This window comes from Neofelis nebulosa, chromosome 2 (genome assembly GCF_028018385.1).
Source record: "Neofelis nebulosa isolate mNeoNeb1 chromosome 2, mNeoNeb1.pri, whole genome shotgun sequence".
In the NCBI taxonomy this organism is placed as follows: domain Eukaryota; kingdom Metazoa; phylum Chordata; class Mammalia; order Carnivora; family Felidae; genus Neofelis; species Neofelis nebulosa.
Window position 1 is genome coordinate 25,162,933 of NC_080783.1, and position 24,885 is coordinate 25,187,817.

The window sequence follows — 24,885 nt, forward strand, 5'->3', positions numbered from 1 at the left end:
CCTCTTTTCATGTACCTGTTAGCCATTTGGAGGTCTTTGGAAAACTATTATGTTCCTCTGCTCATCATTGGATTGTTTGTGATTGAGTTTTAAGAGTTCTTTATATATTTTGAATATTAGCCCCTTATCAAATATATTGTTTGCAAGTATTTGTGTGTATATCGATATTGATATAGGTAAGTGTGTATATAGATATATATTGTGTATATATGTATATTGTGTGTGTGTGTATATATATACACACACACAAGCACACACACTAGCAAACATATTTTCCATTCTACCATTTCCATTTTTTGTTTTCATTTTTTAATTCCTTCTGTTACTATGCAGAGTCTTTTTAGTTTCATGTACTTTCACTTGTTGATTTTTGCTTTTGTTGTGCTTTTATGTCATATGCAGAAAATTGTCAAGATCAATGTCAAGGAATCTCTTTCCTTTGTTTTTTTTTTTTTTTAGGAGTTTTAGAGTCTTATATTTATGTCTTTAATCCATTTGAAGTTAATTTTTGTGAGTGCCATAAGATAGGGGTCCACTTGTTTTCTTTTCTTTTTCTTTTTTCTTTTTTTTTCTTTGCATGTGGTTATCCAGTTTTCCCAATACCATTTATTGAAGAGACTGTCCTTTCCTCCTTGGGTATTCTTAGCTCCCTTGTCAAATATTAGTTGACTGTATATGCAGGGGTTTATTTCCAGACTATTCAGTTCCATTGGTCTGTGTGTCTAAAACTTTTTTATTGTGAAAAAAAGTTTAGACAGGGCATATGTTCTTCACCTCTCCTCAGACCTCACCGCTCCCTCTTTTATCTAGTATGTTTCATACATTTACCTTTTATTCCTGATACATTTGGAAATTGTGGTCAATGGAATCTGAGCCCTTCCAATACACAAGGATGGTGGTTTTTAAAATTATTATTTTCAAGGAGGGAGTTTATTTTAGTGTTTCATAAGGACAATTTTATCTTTAATGCATTATTTTGAAGAGATATTTTGTATGTTAAATGATTATTAGAGTCAAAAACTGTATTGTAGAAATAGAATCATATTTGTGATATCTCTTAAAGGGGAGAGTGTCTTTTTTTGATTTTAATAATGTGTTTTTGGAAAGAGTGCTATGTTCCAAATATTTCTTTATAATTTTTAAGATATAAAAAATTGTTTTCAATAGTGACAGAACACCCAAGAATAGGTATCACTTAAAATAATCAACAGTCTTTTCAGATCTATGGCTTATATTTCAAATCTGTTGGAGACGCTATCAAAAGAGTGAGGCATAACAGTTAATATTTACTGAAGACTAATCTGAATGCTGGGCCATAATATGTATAAATGCTATAGTAGGTATATGAATTTTTACATTCACATAGTTATTCACCCTTTGTCGTTTTCAAGTACAGACAACTGAAGATGTTCTTGGGAACAACAAAAAATGAATGTGTCACCTTGACCTGACTTCGCATTTGTCCTGTGATGGCAGAATTGCTGTTCTAGTTTCTTGTTAAAAAGAAATACATGGGGTGGGGCGCCTGGGTGGCACAGTCGGTTAAGCGTCCGACTTCAGCCAGGTCACGATCTCGCGGTCCGTGAGTTCGAGCCCCGCGTCAGGCTCTGGGCTGATGGCTCGGAGCCTGGAGCCTGTTTCCGATTCTGTGTCTCCCTCTCTCTCTGCCCCTCCCCCGTTCATGCTCTGTCTCTCTCTGTCCCAAAAATAAATAAAAAACGTTAAAAAAAAATTAAAAAAAAAAAAAAAAAAAGAAATACATGGGGTCGCCTGGGTGGCTCAGTCGGTTAAGCGGCCGACTTCGGCTCAGGTCATGATCTCACGGTCCGTAAGTTCGAGCCCCGTGTCGGGCTCTGTGCTGACCGCTCAGAGCCTGGAGCCTGTTTCAGATTCTGTGTCTCCCTCTCTGTCTCTGACCCTCCCCCATTCATGCTCTGTCTCTCTCTGTCTCAAAAATAAATAAACGTTAAAAAAAAAAGAAATACAAATAAGTATTTCCAAATACAGTTAAGACATTACTATTAGCTAACTAAGCCATATTCAATTTTTATGTTAAGAAATGTGAAATTCTAATGATTCATCTTAGCCTTTTTTTCTGTAGGTACTAATCCCATTGGTAGAGGCAATAAAAAAAAAGCAGTTGCTAAGACATTTGACTGTTAGACTACTCATCAGAGCAAAGGATGTTTTATGGCATTAAAATTATTGGTGATGACATGGGGTAACATTAAGCTAAAATTTTTAACAATGACCTGAAGACCCCTATCATTGCCCATTCAATGTAGGGAACACAGTGAATAAAACACTACTATGAACCTTTATGGCTAAACAACTTCTTTCAATATTAGACTGCACTTGCTTAAACTTGACAAGAAGGATATCTTTCTTTATCCGGTGGATTTTTTATAGTCACTGTACTGTCATAGACCTAGTAGTCTGTTAACTCTGAAACTTTGAAAAGCCCTCTAAGCAGAATTCAAGCTAAACTGAGTTTCTTGATGATATTAAGAATTAAATCATTACAATGTATCTAATTAGAGGTGTTTTAAATTATAATTTTATTCACTCACCTCCAAATTTAATACTTAGTCAATAACAAGTGATATCTGGTGTTTTTCACTCTATCCTCACCCCCATATCCCGTTCAGTATTAACTTCTATAGTTTTTTTAAATTTATTTTCTAGCATATTTTTTAAATGTCTTTAATTTAAATTTCTTTCCTTGTGTATGTTAAATTTCACAGAATAAATGACCATCAGTGTTAGATTCTCACATCTTGTATAACTGCATTAAAGTCTCAAATGCAAGGTCTTGTTAGATGTTCTATCTCATAACCCTATTAATTAATGGTGCAAGAACAATAAAAATGTAATTAAAGGATCATGTTGGTTAAATGAAATTTCATTTCACTTCCTTGTTATAAAGATTTCTGATCTCTAGGTTATATTGTATTCTTCATGTAACATACTAAACATTAAGACATCTTTGATGCATTGGCACAAATGTGAAAATTATACGTATATTGATACTAAACTAGTTTCACTTAGGGATTATGTTTACTGCTTTTCAAGTATTCAGTGTTAAGTCATTTTAATTTTTAGCAGCCAGTATGCAATGAACTTAAAATATATTGCAAGTAGTAAGAAATTTAAAAGACCAAAGACAAAGAAGCAAATTAAAGGTTCAAAATTAAATTAATCGATAAGTCAAAGATGTAAAATAGAAGTGGTATGAAATAAAAGGGGCCATGATAAAGAATGGGTGTCATAGGAAAAATTTAGTTAGTCACCTTGCCACCTAGAGCAGGCTCCTCAAACTTAGCACCTCTTTTGAGTCCTTCATTTCTAAATTCAATTGCTAGCATGCAGCTCAAGAAAGCAGATATTGTTTGTGCCTGCAAACGTATCAAATCCAGGGTGGCTTACATTAACTGGTAACTGGAATTAGCCTTTAAAGGGTGTTTGGTGAGCATGACATCAGAGCAAAGGGGACTAGTCATTCATTTACAAATATTCCCTGAGACAAAATGTTTATAGCTTAGTTGTGGTTTACATGGCAGATGTACAGTAACAAATTCAGAGCAGTATGCTACGTGTTAGAACGTGGCTACATACACATTATAGTAGAAGTATGCTCAGAGAGCTATCCCGAAGGTGATGGAAGCTGAGCTGAGTGTTGATGGATGAAAAAAATTCCTCAGGAATGGGGGTTATATTCATTCCAAGAAGTGTGGTAATAGTCACAGTAATAGGAGTAATTATCGCTATCTACTGTGCATTTAGTATGTGCCAGGCATTTTATATAATTTGTCTCCTTTAATTTTCACAAAATACTTCCATAGTATGGACACTTTCTCCATTTTAAATTTGTAAGTATAGGTAGGTAAAAAGAAGCATGCACATGTTAGGTGGCTTAAAATCACAAACCTATTAAGAGGAAGAGCTAGGGTAGAAAAAACAGGAAGGACAACAGGTAAACAACAACCAGCAATATAGGGAAGTTGCAAGGAATCCAATTGGTCCAGTGTGAATAATTCATTAATTTATTTATACAGTATTTGTTAAATGAGTAACTGGAGATATTGTGGATAACACATGCATTTATGTCCTTAAAAAACTTATGTTTGTATGGTGACAGACAATAAATAGGTAAAGAAATTAATAAATTTAGATATTGGTACATCCTATGAAGAAAATAAGACAGGGTGATGAAATGGCAAGTAATTGAGAGAGGAATAAACCACAAAAGGAGATATTCAATAGTAACCAAAAGGAATGAATAAGAGATATCAATCTCAACAATCTAATATTAGGTGAAAACAGTAAGCTTTAAAATATAACATGAAGCCTGATACCTATTTAATGAAGTTAAAAACAACTAAAATAATATATATGTATGTGTGCATATATATGCTTTTTATAAATACATGTAGATGCAATGAAATGAAATATAAATGAAAGCAAATGAATGATAACCACAGGGTTCAGGTTAAGAGAAACAGGAGGGTGGGTTGGTAGAAGTTATATACGTAGATTATTGCCAAGGTCCTAGCTTTTGTTTTGTGCAATGGATTGACAGGTAATTAGTACATTATTTAAAATAACTAATGAAAATAAAGGGACAATGCATGGCTCCAAGATGAGAATGTTTTAGGAACCCAAGATGAAGATTAATATAATTCTGTGTACCTTAGTCCTCAATAAAAAGAGAGACCAATTAGTGGGAACAGATTTCCTGAGGAGGAAAAACCTAAACAAGGAGCCACATCCGGGCTCTGTGGCAGCAACACTCCCAGCAGAGGAAATGGCAAGTGGTGCTGGATGGAGCTTGATGGGTGTGAACAGGTGAGACCTGAGAGGGGTGAGTGTGGACAAGAAGGGCCACAAACGAGTCTAGACTCTAGACGTAGACCATGGTGAGGACTCTGAATCTGGCCTTTTCAGTCTCTGCAAAATGGTAAAAGTAAACCTGTGGAGCCCTCAGGTTCATTCAGGGAAGATTTCTTTGACATAGTTTCTGTGTAAATTTGTGTTTGAAGTAGAGTCTATTGCTTACTGGGGAGAAAAAAGTGTACAAATGACTGCCTTCGATGTGTGCTAAGTTTCTTGTCATCTGCTTGATTAATTTCCTTTTGGATTTGAGCCCAAGAGTGAAGATTATGATACCCACCCACTGTCCCTTCCAGAAGAATTCTAGGGCCCAGACACAGATTACTCCACAGATTCTAACTTTCCGGGTCATTGTGTCCCATAGAAGCTCTTTTTTTTTTTTTTTTTTTTTTTTTTTTTTTTTTTTTTTGAGACAGAGAGAGACAGAGCATGAACGGGGGAAGGTCAGAAAGAGGGAGACACAGAATCTGAAACAGGCTCCAGGCTCTGAGCGGTCAGCACAGAGCCCGATGCGGGGCTCGAACTCACGGACCGCGAGATCATGACCTGAGCCGAAGCCAGCCGCTTAACCGACTGAGCCACCCAGGCGCCCCACCATAGAAGCTCTTAACCCCACAAAGTGCGCAGCAGATTGTAGAGGCACACATACATTCTAGAAGAAAGTCTGATACTAATAGAAGAGTCTGTTATGTCTTCCTTATCTGAGAATTATGTTTGTTTTCTGGTCAGAAAGTGATAGCTACAAAACCAAGCTAGTCAATGCTTAACTACAAAATTCGTAAGAAAAAGCAAAGAGTGTTTCACAATTTTTGGAAAATATAATACCATGAATAAAATGTTAAGGAAATCTTGCTGTCAGAGTCCAAATGCACATATAAAAGTCAGCCCACCTTAGATAAAATCACCAAGATTCAATTTCAGTCTCATTAGTATTGTCCATGTTTTTTGAAGTTCTGTTTTTTTCAATTTTAAGTTCATCTATTTTCCTATAAAATGGAACCCTGGGATGAACAGAGCACAGACCAAATGTTCAAAGATGTGCATTCTAGCATAGCACTGCTGGGGCAAGACTTCTTTCTGTTGGTTACCTCACCTGTAAAATGGAGGGGATGGCCTGGAATGATCATGAAGATATCTTATAGCCATTCATGTAAAATTCTATGAAGATAATTTTAAGAATGAAAATATTTCTTTTTCATTTTATAATGAATACAAAATGATTGCAAAGTTTAGAAGCATCATGCAAATGAAGAAAATTGGCACATCTAGATTTATTTTTTAGCAAGTACAGATGGATTGAAGGTATTTTTAAACTTCCCAACTAAATTGAGCAAATCCAGTGGATTGTAAAATTTCATTCATCTAAGGTTTTGGAAATTTTGTCATTAAAAATATGTCAGCAAAATAAAAAGATACTTTGTCCTACCACATCAGTTTTAAAAAATAAACTCCCAAAATGTATATTTTCAGTGCTAATAAACTTAAAAGAAAGAACTTTTATTTCCTCAGAAAGTGTCAAAACAAATATATCTATGAATTAATTAGAATGTGGATTGTCAATAATGATGAATAACAACTGGAAAGCATACAAAACAAGACATAATAACCCTTGTGGTACATAATAACCCTTCCCCAACAAGAGGTTGAGAGGAGCTCTTAGATAACGGTAAGTCTTAGAACAGCAGTCAATAAACCATCGTGTGAATGAATGAAATGGATGGATGAGGGCTTGGGATGATGGGGAAAGGGTGTAACTTAAAGTCATCTGCATAGGGCAAGAAGTAGAGTGGGATTCAAACATTCAAATTTACTTTGAATTCCCAAATGTAACCAGACTTACAAGTGAACAAATTTCTTGTAAGTTTTTCCATAATAAACTGTATTATATATGCCCACATGTGTTTTATAGCCCCCAAGATTCATGTTGTGTGTATTTCAACACAAACTTAAATGAATATCTTGTATTTGCATGTGTTTAAACACGCACATACGTATACAAATGGGAAGCACAAATTCTTCAAAAGGAATATCTCTGAAAATAACAGTTGAGGCACAGAAATTGAATGTATTCCTTAAACTATCAAGATTGCTTCAAGTAAAACACATTAGGTTTTTTTTTTGATGAATAAATAAACATGGTTCATCATTTTGTGGCTATCAGGGTAATACTTGTTTGCTGAATTTCAGTTTCTAGTTTTCATTATGCAAGTCATCATATTGTTATTAAGCAAAGTCAGGCCATTCATTGATTTAATATATATTTTTCTAGGTTTGGGAGAGGCACTAGGTAATAAAACAGAGATCCATACCCTTGTGAAACTGATATATTAGCAGGGGAAGATAACCAATCAGTAATAAATGTAATAAGTAAATGACAAAGTACATGAGAAATTGAGAAAGGCTATGGAAAGAAAGACACCAGGGATTAAAAGATTATTGTTTTCCACAATCACTGTTTAGTAAGATTTTTGAACATTTTCTCTTTGAATGGTACACCCCATGAAGGCAGGAGCAATATATGTTTTTTTTTTTCTTACAATTCTATCCCTAATCACAGCACTGTACCTGAAATACAGTAGGTATTGATTCATATTTTGGGTTACAAGGCACAAAGGAATAACAGAATATTATGTACTTTATAGTTGTTGATCAAGATACTATTTAGTGTAGTTCTTATGTCAAACCACTTAGTTTCAAAGAATCTTCATAATATATTGAAATATTAAAGTTCAGAGTTTGTTAATGTAGATTATATTTTATTCCATTCTCTTAGTTTTCTCTAGAAGCCCAGAAGCTCAACATAACTTGATCTCCATGTTGTCTTTAGGATAGGTTGATTTTAGAAAAGTTATATGCATATAGTTAATATTCATAATATTAGTCTGATTTGGGGAGTTATGATCTAGAAAAAGCTTCCCCAAAGTTGAAGTCCCAAATTAACAGAAATATTTCATATACATTAAATATATTTATATGCATAAGTATAAATATATTATGACAAATATATTACATTTCTATCCAGACTGCTTTACACATTGTATTTAATTCATCTTTGTTTTATAGAATTTTAAAAATCTACTTTTTCTCCTAGATTATAAACTCCTGGAGGTCAGGGACTGACTCTCAATAATCTGTGTATCTTCAAAGCAAATAGCACACACCTATTAGCTAATAGCACACACTGTTAATAAAGTGATATGAATTGCTAAATGCTTAGAACAATTAGATCATCAGCTGGAGACTAGAAGCCATTCTGTTAAATAGAAATTTCATAATAGTGTTACAGAGAAGCAGGATTTTAATATTTAATTTGTTGCTAAGTTATAGAAGCCAGGGAAGACAAAAATAAATAAGTAAAAGACTGGATTCATTTTGCTGTTTATACACTGTCATCTTTTGCTGTTTTCATTGGGTCTATTCAGAGTTGAACCATTAAGGAAATAATAAAGGCTCATAAGTATGTGCTCTCAATTGTTTCGTCTCCTGAAAGCTTTGGAAATAACTATTAGTATTTTCATTACTGTTAAATACTTATTATCATTATGATGATAATAAATCTACATGTTTTGATTTCCTTCAAACTATTCAGTAAACTTAACATTTTGAAACATACTTGGTTCCTCTTCTAAAGAAAAAATGTTTTTTGATGTGAAAGAATAATCCTTTTCCTCCTTTGTGGAAAAATTTATATCTGTTCTTTCATCCTGCAGTGGTTGTGTTTCTCTCTTTTCATTTATCAACTTTATTCAAATCAGTCATTCATAATCCAATCACAACAATCTTTTAAACAACATTAATACCTGGCAGGTAAGATACAGAAGATTTATTATACACTAATGTAGAATATAGAGATATTAACGAAGGTGATGTTAAATATATATCTTGAAAAGAAATTCACCATTACAGAAAACTTTGGAAATAGGAAAATAATACATATGATTGTAGTGCAGAGTTTTGTACAGTCTGTTTTCCCTCTTTTCTATTATTAGGTCTTATTTAATTTTACCCATCAAATAATCATTGCCAAATCTTCACTTCTTTTCTACTATAAACATATATTTTAAAATCAGATTTTCTCATATAATAAATGTAAAGAGCTTCTGTATTCTACTTAGGAAAAACTTGTGAAAATATGAACTTTGAGCAGTTGTTTGATACAGCATTTTATCTTTTCAAGGAAAATAAATTAGTATTATGAGTTGAATTTAATTTAAAAGGGTGTAGTTTGGTCCTGGGGCAGATTGTGTATAAGTGAAATAGCCAATTGTCTAAATGGTACGATGTGAAGCAAGCTACAAAACGTCTCTTGCCTAAATTATTTCCTACCTGTCACATTGCCAGAGATACCCAACAACAGAATTTCATTCATTAGTAATGCAATGTATATACATACGCTTTGCTAAATTGTTAAGTATTCCTAGACCAGGGATCACCTAAAGTAGTCTGGACCCTAAGGGGATTTAGTCTCCTAGATAATGTTTTCTAAACCAATAATTGAAAAGGAGTGAGAATTAGGGCAGTTTAAACTTTAAAAGGAAGGATGAAAGAAACCTATGAAGTAGAAAATATTGTTAAGCAGTGATTTTAAAATGCTTCAGTGGAGGGATATTGGCAGCTAGAGGGCAACATGAAAACATGGCCACATGAGGTGGAGTCCGCAGATCCTGTGGGCATGCTACAAAGGTGGGCCTGGACAGCTAGAGCAGCTTTCCTCAACATTCTGCACAAAAGTGGTCTTTGTCCTGATAACTCTCATTCATGCTCTTCATGCTGTTGTAGACATTTTCTTGTTTATCCAATTTTACTTATGTCTATTCCATCACACCACTCTACTTCTCTATGAATGTAAACATTGAGTAACTAACCAGGACTTGGACAATCGTGTCCTCAATTTTAAATGAAAGAAATGGTAAAAAGTATAGCATTAGCCAGTTACTACGAAAAGTTATTAGCAGATGAAAATCACATACAGAACACAGAAGCCCTATCTTTGATCATTGATATTCTCAAGCTGTAAAAGTATTTAGAGTTACCATGCTCTGAAAAAATCCTAGAAATATGGGCCCTAATTGCCATCGAAGTCACCACAATAGTATGGGGTATAGGGAAGATGTTTCAAGTTAGGATTGTTTATGGTTCCATAGATTCTCCATTTTGGAGAAGATAGTAAAGTTAATTTTGCTAGGAATGATTTCATATTCTGTTTAAAGGGGAAAAAAGTATTAGTAAAAAGAAATGTAATCTAAGACAAAGTAATGTATCTTTTATTTTCAGATGTAGACACTCAAAATTGATCTTTCTTTGTGTTTGATTTCCTTAACTTGAAAACTCAACTTTCAAGGTGTTCTTATCCCTTATATTGATTGCCGTTCAGTTACATAAAAATATTTAATTGGGCTTTCTGTGATTTTGGCATCTCACCATCCCCAAAGCTAAATACATGACCAATTGTAATTTCTAAGTATTTCCGTTTTACCATTTTGCATATGAATCTCTTCACATAATTGTTCTTTTAGTTAACCCTGAAAATGATGCATCATTTTGCATATGAATCTCTTCACATAATTGTTCTTTTAGTTAACCCTGAAAATGATGCATCAAAAACTACCCTAGTGAAAGTCAGTAACTTAAAACAACATTTATTCTTATGAATCTATGGTTAGCTAAGGATCTGGTCTGGTGATACAGATGGGCATGATTGGCAAGCTGTGCTTTGAGCATCAGGTCTGTCTGGGATGCACTGAAGCTGTTTTGTTTTTGTGCAATTTGTTCTGAGGTTCAGGTGATGGGATAACAGCATTAGCATTGAAAATTCTTACCATGGCTATGGTGCAGCCCATGAGGGAGAGCAAAAACCTCATGATGCCCCTTAAGGCCTGGACAGAAATAATACATTGTTATTCTAAATGGCAAAGCAAATTATATGGTCAAGCTGAAAGCCAAGTAGTAGGGAAATATCTTTTTCCTACAGAGAGGCATGACAAAAGTTTGTACAAAGGGATCAATAATTTCGGCTAGTAATTCAATTTACCATATTATATTCATGAATCATTATATTATGATTTTTATGTAATATTCCATCAAATACTCATTCCATAATTTTATTTTATTTTTTTATTATTTTTTTAAATAAAATCAGCTTTATTTTTTATTTTTTAATATATGAAATTTACTGTCAAATTGGTTTCCATACAACACCCAGTGCTCATCCCAAAAGATGCCCTCCTCAATACCCATCACCCACCCTGCCCTCCCTCCCACCCCCCATCAACCCTCAGTTTGTTCTCAGTTTTTAACAGTCTCTTATGCTTTGGCTCTCTCCCCCTCTAACCTCTTTTTTTTTTTTTTCCTTCCCCTCCCCCATGGGTTTCTGTTACGTTTCTCAGGATCCACATAAGAGTGAAACCATATGGTATCTGTCTTTCTCTGTATGGCTTATTTCACTTAGCATCACACTCTCCAGTTCCATCCACGTTGCTACAAAAGGCCATATTTCATTTTTTCTCATTGCCACGTAGTATTCCGTTGTGTATATAAACCACAATTTCTTTATCCATTCATCAGTTGATGGACATTTAGGCTCTTTCCATCATTTGGCTGTTGTTGAGAGTGCTGCTATAAACATTGGGGTACAAGTGCCCCTATGCATCAGTACTCCTGTATCCCTTGGATAAATTCCTAGCAGTGCTATTGCTGGGTCATAGGGTAGGTCTATTTTTAATTTTCTGAGGAACCTCCACACTGCTTTCCAGAGCGGCTGCACCAATTTGCATTCCCACCAACAGTGCAAGAGGGTTCCCGTGTCTCCACATCCTCTCCAGCATCTATAGTCTCCTGATTTGTTCATTTTGGCCACTCTGACTGGCGTGAGGTGGTATCTGAGTGTGGTTTTGATTTGTATTTCCCTGATGAGGAGCGACGTTGAACATCTTTTCATGTGCCTGTTGGCCATCCGGATGTCTTCTTTAGAGAAGTGTCTATTCGTGTTTTCTGCCCATTTCTTCACTGGGTTATTTGTTTTTCGGGTGTGGAGTTTGATGAGCTCTTTATAGATTTTGGATACTAGCCCTTTGTCCGATGTGTCATTTGCAAATATCTTTTCCCATTCCGTTGGTTGCCTTTTAGTTTTGTTGGTTGTTTCCTTTGCTGTGCAGAAGCTTTTTATCTTCATAAGGTCCCAGTAATTCACTTTTGCTTTTAATTCCCTTGCCTTTGGGGATGTGCCGAGTAAGAGATTGCTACGGCTGAGGTCAGAGAGGTCTTTTCCTGCTTTCTCCTCTAAGGTTTTGATGGTTTCCTGTCTCACATTCAGGTCCTTTATCCATTTTGAGTTTATTTTTGTGAATGGTGTGAGAAAGTGGTCTAGTTTCAACCTTCTGCATGTTGCTGTCCAGTTCTCCCAGCACCATTTGTTAAAGAGACTGTCTTTTTTCCATTGGATGTTCTTTCCTGCTTTGTCAAAAATGCGTTGGCCATACGTTTGTGGGTCTAGTTCTGGGGTTTCTATTCGATTCCATTGGTCTATGTGTCTGTTTTTATGCCAATACCATGCTGTCTTGATGATGACAGCTTTGTAGTAGAGGCTAAAGTCTGGGATTGTGATGCCTCCTGCTTTGGTCTTCTTCTTCAAAATTACTTTGGCTATTCGGGGCCTTTTGTGGTTCCATATGAATTTTAGGATTGCTTGTTCTAGTTTCTCCATAATTTTATATAACTCTTTATAACTACTTGGATGTTTATATGGATTTTGGCTTGTTGTATTACTTACATAATATATCAATGAACATATTTGTGCATTTAGTGTTGTTGGTTTTTTTTTTTTTTGGTTATATTCTTTCATTAACATACTTTCCCAGAAGATGGATTATTTGATTGAAGTGAGTGGAAAAATGTATCACTCTTGAGAGTCACTGCAATATCGTCAGCTATGAATAAGGGACACCTTTTCATCCCAATTATACTGGCTTGGGAAATCTCTAATTCTTGGTGGTTGTTGTTGCTGTTAAAAAAAGAATGAATTAGCACCTCTTTGTCTTTGGTATTCCACTGATGTGAAAAAGATGAACACATTTTTTAAATGTATTTTTGAGTTGTAAATACCTGCTTTTGAATTGCCTGTTTGTATCTTTTACTCAGTGAACTATTAACAATAACAACTTGAATATAAGATATTTTCCACAAGTACCTCAAACTAAACTCCCATCTAATTATCAATTTATCATTTCCTTTCCCAAACTGGCTAGTCTCATCTATCCCAAAGTTCAGAATTTATTCAGAAACATGGAATTTGTTTTTCAGTCTTCTTTTTCACCCACATATGAGAACTATGAAATGTTACTGATCCTATTTCAAATCTACTCATTCTTCCTTCCCCCTGCACTAGCCTAGCTCAGACTAGCCATCCCCAGGCTATTGCAATACCCTTGTTACTGTTCTTTTGGCCTCTAGTTTGACCCAATCCTTTCTCAACATTGCTTCCAGAAATTCTCTACTAACATGAAAATTACAACATACCACTTACAATGGACATTACATCTGAATTACCCATAACACCTTAGAAAAAACATTGAGATCTTTGCGAAAGTCTTCCTGTGGGTCTGCTCCATCTTATGTCTGTGTGCCCTTGCCACATTTGTGCTATGTGTACTCTAGAGACACAGAACTACTTTTAGTTGGTTACTAGTTATTACCACTTTCTCACACGTCCCTTTCCTGCAGACACTGGGCATCTTCCCATGTCACCCACACCCCAGTCCTTGTGCCAATGCTGCTCATTCTATAAGCTTCAGACTAAAGCCTTTCCTAATTCCCCCTAGCAGATTCCATACTCTTTTTATGTTCCCATTCAGTTTATAAATATCTTCATTATAGTGCCTTATCCTGTGGTCATTCATCTATATGTCTTTCTCTTTATTTGGATAATGTTTTCCTTGTGCTCAGAGACCAGGTCTTTCCATTTTTATATATCTAGCTTTTAGCACAAGGTCTGCCACAAAATGGATAATCATTAAATGGTCTCCAAATTAGCAAATAAGTGAATAATAACTAAATAAATAAATGAAAAAAATTATTGTGTCTAAATAATGATACATTTATTCTGAGTGACAGATAAATAATGGTATGAGAAGGTTTTAGGAAAGGTTCAAGTCATATTATATGAATTTTATCTTATAGCATCTACAAATAAATAATTCTGAAAGTTAGGTTTGTTACTTTCAAACTTAATGGAAAGTTGAGAAAAATAGTATTTTAAAAATATTACCTTTAGAAATTTAAAACTTTATCACTTATTTATTTTAAAGCAGACATTTTATAAACATATTTGGGATTTTTTTTTTTAATTAAAGACAAGAGCTATATTTTCCCCGTCTTTCTGCTCTTCTTTGTGGCCTTACTTCCCCACTTGTCTACAAGATATCTGAGCACATGATTCCTCACATAATTTGTCCTCAGTGTGGGCCTGTGGAATAAGTATTTAAAAACATATTCAATGTTTCTTTTTGTAAATAGTTAGATATTTAAGTTAATGTAAATATATAATTTAGTTTTGGTGTACTTATTGCAAGAAAAATGCCTGAATTGCCATTGTTTTTAAAAGTCAGACATATTATCCTTTATTGAATGAGAGATTATCTTTATTTCATGCCCATCTCAGAGTAGTTTTAAAAAAGTAGATAAGCGTTTCATGATGTGGGGACCATTGTTAATTGGTATTTTCGTGTACTGCAATGCCTTTCTGCCCTGATCAGTACAGTCATCTAAGCAACAAATACTAGTAATTCAAAATTGATCTGAGACATCTTGTGGTGTATGGAGATTGCTTGAGTAAAGATGGCTCTCCTCTATTCTCAGCATACCCTATTTTAGGTTTTACCACTTTGTATTTAATGAGTATGTGTGAATAAGGCACTGAACAGAATACCTAGCATATAAAAACAGTATATATTTATCAAGATCTCAATTTTCATTTGGTTATGATATAAAGAATTTTACCAGCAGAACAACCAACTGTTATATGGCATTATTTAATGGACAAAATGGGATGAGATAAAAAAGATGTCATGTCTTCTTTATTAGTTAAAATGGAGACTCAACTGAGAAATAATGAACCACGTTTTTTTTTTCCTCTTATATAACAGCCTAAAGACATTCAGCCTACCAGTTCCTATAGCTGACACACATTTACATAATTTGGGGGAGGCCAATTATTTCCATTTTGTGGCACCAACCCGTTGGATGTTGCTGTCATATGTATAGTTGAAAATCGCTCTCAATCATGTGCTCTTGAGGAAGAGGGAAAGGGGAAAAATAAGGAGACAAAATCCAGGTTTAGCACATCTTGCTTCTGCTTACATCATCACATTGGTCAGGACTTTGTCATGTGGCCACTCTTAGCTTCAGGGAACACTGAGAAATTTCATCCTTATTTTGATGACTATGTGGCCATAAATCTCCATTACTGTGGAAGAAAGTGAAGGAAAGAATTTGAGGAGACAGACAGCAATCTCTGTCATAGCATTAAGAGGTGAAGAGTAAATTTATGATACCTGTACCAAGTTTGTTCTGGAAAATAAAAACTATCTATTTTTGCATGGTTTATATATATGTGTACATTTTCTATTTGGTATTTGGTAGAATAATAATCAGATATATTGCAATTGTACCTAAGAGAAATTCACTGAATATACTAGGATTGCTCACCTTGTCAACCACTCCCCCTCCTTTAACAAGAAAGTACTCTATTCTGTTGAGGCTCCAAATTTGAGAGTTTCTTCCTGTCTTGGGGATTTCCTAAATTTGTAGGAGTATCTGAAATGTCAGTATCAGTTCAGTTCTCAGGACTCGAACTCTTTGAAGTCTCTGAGATAGATGCTAGGCAGGCCTAGGTTTTCATGTTTGTTTAAAAGAAATGATCAGCAATAAGAATTCCCCCTGTAACTTTGTGAGATGGACTTTTCAAAGGAAGATCCAGGCACTATAACCAAACAAGGAAAGTACACTCTCACATTAAAACAATCTACAATTATCTAGGCAGGCTGAGTGTAATTACTTAGTTGGATTCAAGCCAGGACATTGAGGCAAATACTGCTACTTTCTCTGAAAGGTACCTTGGGATTTTTAATGGCCACTTATGGTCAAGTCTGGAGTTTTGCATCTCATCTAGAAAATAGTACCTCTGGGAGCATAATGTTTCCAGCTCCACTACTTGCTAACTACTGACAATGTTTCTACAAATAGGGGAAGTAAGTGTTAAATACTGATCACAAGAGTTTGTTCTGTTAATTCATTTCTTGGTTATTTGTTCAGGAGAGTTCTGTGTGTTTTATAGGTGTTTTATGCTTGTTATGGGTGATGGTTGAATGGTATAGTAAAACAATTCTATTTAAAATTAGTTGAGATGTGCAGTTGTGTTTTTTCAGTATCACTGACATGTTTGATAACTTTAAAAAAGCTATTATTTTTTGTAGAAAATGATGTCAATGTTTTATCATAAACAATACACATTAAGATATATGTATATAATAACAGTATTTTATTAACAGGTAGAATTTTTAGATTTTTATAGCATTATATACCATTAACAAAAAAAACCAGAACTTTAGTTGTATGCTACATGTAATGAATTAAACATTTGTTTGGATAAAATTTGTCATGATAATGGAGTCTTTCAAAAATGGAATTTTTGAAGAGTTGAAATTCCTAAAGGGAAAAAATTATTTTAGCGTTGTTACTATTTCTTAACATTTTTGACAGTCTCTAGAAATTTGATAGATTTCTTTCTACCTTACTTTCTTGATCTTTTCAAACTGCTGAAGTTTTTGGCAAAACAAGGAAACATAACCCTGAGGAAAGTCAAACACTTTTCTTCCTATAGGAAAGTTATATTTATGAAAATATATTTTTTATTGTAAAAATATTTTCATAACTATAACACTATATTTTTTAAGTTGTATGTCAAACCTAGTTAATAGATGCACTGCTATTATTCTATTTGATTGTCACAATAACTTTTAAAAAGTTGTTTTTCTTTGCCATAAATTTGCTTTTCTTTGAAATTTAAAAGTACTTAAATTTGACCTTGACTTTTCCACTTGTGAAGACCATGCATATAGAGAATATTTTACACTTTTTTAAATGAATAGGATCACCATACTATTTATGGTGGGAGGAACAAGAGGCACTATTTATAATTACTCTGAGGGGCAAACATGTATCAACTGACCCTAGAAATCAGATGGATGACCACACTACCTGTGGTGTGTTCAGTCACAGTTTGATTTCTGCATTCATGTGTGTGGATATACAATTGAATAAAGTCAGATGATACAGTGACTATGACCATAAGCTCTAAATGCTGCCTGTCATTATATTCTGACACAATAATGCTGGAACATAGTTGAGAAACTTTTAGGATGATTTGCTCATTTATTAAATCAGATATTATAGACATCCAACTCAACGACTATGATTCACTGGGGGAGTGGGTTTCTACCTCTTGTGAAATCTTTACATTAATACCTCTATATTATTCTACTTATTTTCTGTGAAATTTCCTATAATTTTGAAGATTTAATTTTAACATCTTACCTGAATATTCTGCATCTGTTATGTATATGATGTAATTATAGGCTACATATTAGTATACTTATAGTAATTATATATACACATACAAACATCTCATCGTTTAACAGTAATTATGATGTCTCCATAAACATCATCTCATGTATCCTTATGTAGCACTGAGTAGCAACACTATACACTTTTTCTGATGACTACAGTGAAGCTCAGAGTTTTACCAACATTATCTGGATGATAAGTAGGGTATTTTGTTCCAGCATTAGATGTATGTATTATGAATGTATTTTAAACCATTTGCATTTAAACTGTATCTAGACTTCTGTATTCTTGATTTTTTTTGGCTCATGTATTCATGAAGTTATTTGTATATTTTAAAACTCTTTAAAAACATGTTTATAATTGCTGCATAGTATTTAGCATATGTATGCCCCATATTTTATTAATTAGCCCACTAATGCTGGACTTTTTGCAAAATTTTATTTTAAATGTATATATAAACCTCTTAAAATATTCATTTATATGATTTTTGTCCAATTCTCTGATGAAAAGAGAGTGGCCAATCTATTGTTCTTGATGCTTATTGACAAATTAATTTTGAGAGTAGTTTTAACATTACTATTTTTAAAATCAGATTTTCTAAAAAGTTAGGAGACTCAAGTGGCAAGTTTCTCAGAGGAATTATGGAGACTATGTCACTGTCCCTTCCTGAAGGGCTAAGTCAATTAACTTTTACAGTTTTATAATAGGGACAGATTTCAGTTTTAGAATAGGGACAGTACTATAGTATTGACAGTACTATATATATATATATATATATATATATATATATATATATATGTGTGTGTGTGTGTGTGTGTGTGTGTTTAAATATTGATGTGTTAAAAAACATTCATTGAATGCAAAAATATATGGGATAACATCTATGTGTGTTAAGCACAAAGAATTTCCTTGAAAAAAAGACAACATATGAAATAGAATATTGACTATTTCCTGTGACAATGATGTAAGCAAAGAAGGTACCATAGAACTAACTGATTCCTGTTAGATTTCTTTCTTTTCATTTTGTACCTCCCAAGCTTTAGTATTTCAGAGGTTTCAAAGCAATCACAGTATTCCAACTCAAGAGCCACGTGTCACTATGATAGTTGACAACATATTACCCTGGCCTCAGAGACTTCCTTATACATGGCCAATCCTGAACTGTTTCACTTTTTTTCTCTATTTATTTTAAAGACATATAATAACAATAGAGAGTCCAGAAATAAACACATATACATATAATTAACCAATTTATGACAAAGGAGCCAAATATACGATGGGAAAATGGCAGTGTCTTCAGTACATTGTGTTGGAAAAACTGGATAGCCACATGCAAAAGAAACTGGAGACTATCTTATACAATACACAAAAATTAACTCAAAATGGATTAAAGACTTTAATATAATACCTGAAACCTTAAAAATCTTAGAAGAAAACATAGGTGGTAAGTTCCTTGACACTGGTCTTGGCAATGATTTTTTTCTTATCTGATGCCAACAGCAAAGTTAATAAAAATAAAAATTAACTGGCGAAACTACATCAGACTAAAAGCCTCTTCACAGGAAAGGAAGTTATCAACGAACTGTAAAGGCATCCTGCTGAATGGGAGAAAATATTTTCAAATTATGTATCTGATAAGGGATTAATATCCAAAGTATATAAATAATTTATACAACCCAGTAGCAAAATAAATAAATACATAAATAAATAAATAAACCCTGATTGAAAAATAGGCAGAAAATATGAATAGACATTTTTTTTTTCCCAAAGAAGATGTAACAGATAGCCAACAAGTACATGAAAAATTGCGGTACATCACTAATCATCAGGAAAATGTGAATCAAAACCACAATGAGATATCAACTCAAACCTGTTAGAATGCCTATTATCAAAAAGATAAGAAATCAGTGTTACCAAGGATGTAAAGAAAAGTGAACCTTTATGCACTGTTTGAGGGAATGTAAATTGGAGCAGCCACAATGAAAATGTATGGAGGTTCCTCAAAAAAATTATGATCTATATGATCTTAATTATATATGGAATCTAAAACAAAACTAAGCGAACAGAAAAACCAAGCTCATAGATACAGAGAACAGATTGTTGGTTGCCAGAGGTGGGAGTGGGTAAAAGGGGGAAGGGGGTTGTATGGTACAAAATTCCATTTATGAAATAAATAAATCATGGTGATGTAATGTACAGAATGGTGGATATAGTTAATAATACTATATTGCACACTTGGAAGTTGCTAAAACAATAGATCTTAAAATTCTCATCACAAGAAAAAAATGTTGTAACCATATATTGTGACTAGATGTTAACCTCAAATTTTTGTGCTGGTCATTTCACAATATACACAAATAGTGAATCATATGTTATATACCTGAAACTAATATTAAATGTCAACCACATTATAATATTATGTTAATTATATTATATCATATCATATTATGTTATGTCAGTTATTCATCAATTTAAAAATTAATATCTTCACCTGGTTAACATAAACAACCTCTGCTTTACTTAATGTCTAGCCCCTTAAAGCTGTTTCTTCTGATGGTTATCAATGTAGGTCTTGAATATGTTTTTTCTTGTTTCATCCATCTTACACATTATCTATTAAAGAGAATATATCATCAACCTTGACAATTTTGTTCTTTAACTATAAAAGATACTATATCCCTTTGTTTAAAAATTGAAAATCAATATAGAGTATGTTATCATAATTTTTGAAAGATCATTTGTGACAGAGACAAAAAGAAAGAACTTTATATTTATTTTCTTGTGCAGTCTTTTGTTTGTAATGATGTTTTCGCTTGACTTCCATTTTCTTTCAGTATTTGTTTTTAGTATAGTCCAGTGTCAGTCCCCTTTCTTTCTGAAGACCAGTCTCCTTAGACTTGCCCTGTTATTTCACCAAATCTATATTAGTTTGTCCAGGTCTGCTACATGCTGTTACTTTAATCACTTTCTGCATCATATATTTTCTATTTTGTTGCTTTCTCCCTTATTATCTTGAAGAATATCTTCATTCATGTTCCTAAAAAAAAAAAGAAAGAAAGAAAATATGAAGGGTAAATTTACTAGGTAAATTTACTGTATCTAAAAATGTATCTTTTTTTTTTAAATGTATTTAATTATTTTGAGAAAGACAGCATCAGCAGGGAAAGCATAGTGGGGAAGGAGAGAGAGTCCCAAGCAGGTGCTACGCTGTCAGCACAGAGCCCTATGTGGGACTCAGATTCACGAAAACCATGAGATTTTGACCAGAGCAGAAACCAAGAGTCAGATGCTTGACTGCCTGAGCTTCCCAGGTGCCCCTAAAAACGTATATTGTATACTAATAATTTATTGATGCTGTTGAATGATGGGTTTAGAATGCTAAGCTAAAAATAATTTTACTTAGTATTTGAAATATACTTTTTAAGATAGAGTGCCCCTGTTGAGAAGTGTAATATTATTTTCCTATTTCTTCGATAATTCTCTATGTGGTTTTGGTTCTCTTTCTGGAAACTTTCCTATTGACCTTGGACATATCCTTTATGTCTTTCTTTCATTTTTCTTTCTGTGTTTCCTCTACTTTCTGGAAGAGTTTTATGCTCAATTTTATGCTTCAACATTTCTATTATTTTTTATTGGAAATGATATCTTTAATTTTTAAGAACATGTGTTCTTTCATTGGTTGTTCCTTCTTATAGGACTTTCTTTTTAGTTCCCACAGATTTTCCCCTAAATGATCTGAAGATATTAACAACACATTTTTTTAAAGTTTTTTTAAATGTTTATTTATTTTTAAGAGAAACAGAGACAGAATGTGAGTGGGGGAGGGGCAGAGAGAGAGAGGGAGACACAGAATCCAAAGCAGGATCCAGGCTCTGAGCTGTCAGCACTGAGCCCCATGTGGGGCTCAAACTCATGAACCATGAGATCATGACCTGAGCCAAAGTCTGACATTTAACTGACTGAGCCACCCAGGTGCCACTAACAATATAATTTTTGAAGCTCCACTACTTATGTTTATTTGAAATTGGCTTCACCACTTAAAAAATCTTGGCCATTAATATTATAAAGATTATATTTTGGTTTTGAAAAGATTACACTGATAGACTGTGGTAAATTTATTGGTCAGAAACAAAAGAATAAGCAAAGAGACATAGTGCAATTATCTAGCCAAGAGTTTGGAAAAGGGGCCACCCATCTCTTGAAAGACAAAGGACAAATCATGTATGTTGTAAATGGTATATGTTGGCAAAGTATTTTAAATGAATACTTCTCTCTTTACTCTCTTTATATTTGTCTATAATTATAGTCTCTATACATATTTTCTTTCTTTGACTTTAAATGCTCTTTGCTTTCTCCAGAAACTACAGTTAACCTCAGGTATTTCCTTAGATCTTTGTTATAACTTTTCTCTGTAATCATATCTGAAAAAAAACAATGGCCTTAGAGATCACAGACGCATGGCAGATAAAGGCTGACTAGAATCCTTTTGAAATTGCTCTACCCTCTGCTCAGAGGTAGAGGGAACACTCACTATTGGGAAGAAGAGTTGATGCAGAAGGACTCTCTACAGCCATATCCCATCAAAATGGACATGAGAGGGAAACTATAGCATGAAAGCAAAACAAAACAAAAACCTGAGATATGGATCTAGTGGAAAGAGCCCAAGCCTCCTAAAATTTCTGTTGTCCTAAGTATAGAGAAGAAATCAGTGTGTGGTTCCCAGAAGTCTTCAGGTAACCCTGACATTTTGGGGGAGCAGAAGTAAAAACAACTGGCAGCTAAAATGTTGCCTTCAGCCTACCTCTGGCTGAGAGTATCCTATTTGTCTGATGTCAGTTCTTGAAATTTCTTTCTTTTGAGACTGATTAATGGAATAAATTCTTTGGAATTTTTTGGCCTTTTGATTTCAGTGGTGGTAGGATCTGAACATCTCTCAATTCATTTCTTCCCAAAGAACAAGCGCATATTATGTAGAAATCAATATAATTTTTTAGCAGAACCTAATTCAGAATTATGAAATATATGGGTTGAAACTTCTTTCCTCCTTTCCACCTGTACTCTCCAAGGATCAAGTATCTATCCTCACCTTATTGACTGATTCAGGACCAACAAAGTCTGGGAGTATATTCCTGACTGCAACTATTTTTTTTTCTATTTTTGCTCCCTTTATCTAAATTATAATTTAACTTTCCATTATCCTTTTTCCTTAGTTTTCTTTGTGCTATTAAGTTAATCCTATAAATAAGTCTGTGCTAATATAACAGCCAGTTACTGAACTTCATCTTTCAGGTGACATATAAGCCTTCACCTATTTGAAATTCACATGTGGTTTCAGTGGTGGGAGTGTGATGTGATGTAGTGATATTTCAGCAGCACACATCTCAAACCTTCATAACATAGCAGAGGCTTCTTCCACCTCCATTACAACAAATGGGGATCACAAACAGAATGAAAAGGAGGTATAGAATCCATTGCATTCTAGACTCCGTTCTTCACATAAGTATAGGAAATTTTGCACTTTTCTTTCCTCTTTCATGAGTTATATATGTAACTTCCTCACTTTCCCTTTCCATTCTATATCAGTAGGTAGAGGAGCTAATAAGACTTGATGGATGAGATCTTATCTCAGTATGGTTATTGATATAATTATTGAGGAATCCCCAGATTTATTTACTTAATACACCAGATGCATGGGGCGTCTGGGTGGCTCAGTCAGTTAAGCATGAGACTCTGGATTTCAGTTCAGCTCATGATCCATGGTCCTGAGATTGAGCCCTGTGTAGGGCTCCATGCTGGTCATAGAGCCCGTTTAATATTTCTTTCTCTCCCCCTGCTCCACCCCTGTTAGTGCACATGTCCACACCCTCTTTCGCTGTCACAAATTAATTAATTAATTAATTAATTAAAAAAATAGATGCAGTAAACTACTAGCTTTGCTTTGCATAGAGAATGTTTAAAAATTGGGGCACTTCCCAATAAATTCTGGATTTGGGCCCCTGTAAACAAAACTGAGCTCCAGCAGCCCGAGCCCTGATGTCACATAGTCTGTTGGTAATGTTCCTGTTGAGCTGGGCAGCCACTGCTCCTTTGTTTGCAACAAGTTTGCTCTCCATTTTGTCACACTTCCAACCCACTCTCCTTCACCTTATGCTTTTAAGACAAACCCCTAGAAGATGTTTGAATTTAAGTCAGCATTTTGTTTTTAGCATTTAATTTTCAATTAGGGCATTTAAAAGAGGAGGTGCTATAGAATTCATTATTGTCTAGACTGTTTAGCAATAACTTAATATAAGCTACATACATAAAAGTACAGGACATTTGTGATCTTTGCTTTTCACAATATTTTTGCCCATCTACTTTTTCAAAAATAGTCTTTTTAAAAATCTTTTCAATGAGTGAGGATGTACTTCGAATTGACTTCTCTTTACTTCTGAAATGTTGTTTTACATAAAACATTTAATGGGATACATTTTTCTATTATTAATATGCATATGCCACCTGTCAGCTGAATAGATCCAAAATTGCTTATTAACAAAATTGAGTGAATAAATGGATAAAATGTATAAATAAACGAACTAATACACTTTAGGATGTCTACATTGTGTGGAAGGATTTTCCTTGAAAATGTGCCAACTTTTTTTTTTAACTTTTGGATCGCATCTTATTATCCTAGCTGTAATTAGAAATCTTGTGAAATTAAGAACCATTAAATTCAATGAGTTTTCAGCATCGGAAATTTGCCCAGAGGCACCCTGCCGATGGGTCTGCCTAGGTTTGGGTTTTCATAGAGTTCTCCCTCCTCTCCTCCTATTGATTCTAAAAGGGAGCGTCTCTTCCTCTTAGCTAATTAATTACACCTGCCAAAAAGCAGATGGTTCTGCAGGCTTTGAAGCATGGAAATAGCTAGGTGCATATCAGCTAGCTTAAGCTCCCTTCAGTTGGACTTTAGATTATGACTCTTGAAACTGCAAAGAAAATAAAGTATTACATAATTACAAAAGATATGTAAATGTTTTTATTTAAAAAATATATACTTTAAGGTATAAACTATCCTTTTTAAAAAATCAACACAAACACACTTTTAAAATAATTATGTTTATCATCTAGTTTGGAACAATGCTTGCCAGATGTTGCCATCTAATTGTTCTGAGCTCTGAAATAAAATGAAACTAGAGGAGCAGGGCCATTTAGAAAATTGTTAAAAACAGTTCTCAAAATATTACAGCTTTTTAGTAAATAATGTTCTTGTGTTGTTGTTTAATGATAAGAAAATATATATATATATATATATATATATATATATATATATATATATATATAACAATGGTAAAAGTAAAAATGAGGGCATTTAGTGATACTCCTACTAATATCCCCACT

The 24,885-nt window shown here is 33.8% G+C and overlaps 1 protein-coding gene and 1 long non-coding RNA gene across 8 annotated transcripts in view; one reads left to right on the forward strand and one right to left on the reverse strand.

Moving 5' to 3' along the window:
• ERBB4 (erb-b2 receptor tyrosine kinase 4) overlaps positions 1-24,885 on the forward strand; it is a 1,148,410-nt gene that overhangs the window by 730,358 nt on the left and 393,167 nt on the right. The gene's annotated exons all lie outside the window — the stretch shown is intronic.
• LOC131498817 (uncharacterized) overlaps positions 20,271-24,885 on the reverse strand; it is a 48,264-nt gene continuing 43,649 nt past the window's right edge. For both annotated transcript variants that reach the window (XR_009255607.1, XR_009255603.1), the window contains one exon: positions 20,271-20,545. This is a non-coding gene — a long non-coding RNA (uncharacterized LOC131498817). The remainder of the gene's footprint in view (positions 20,546-24,885) is intronic.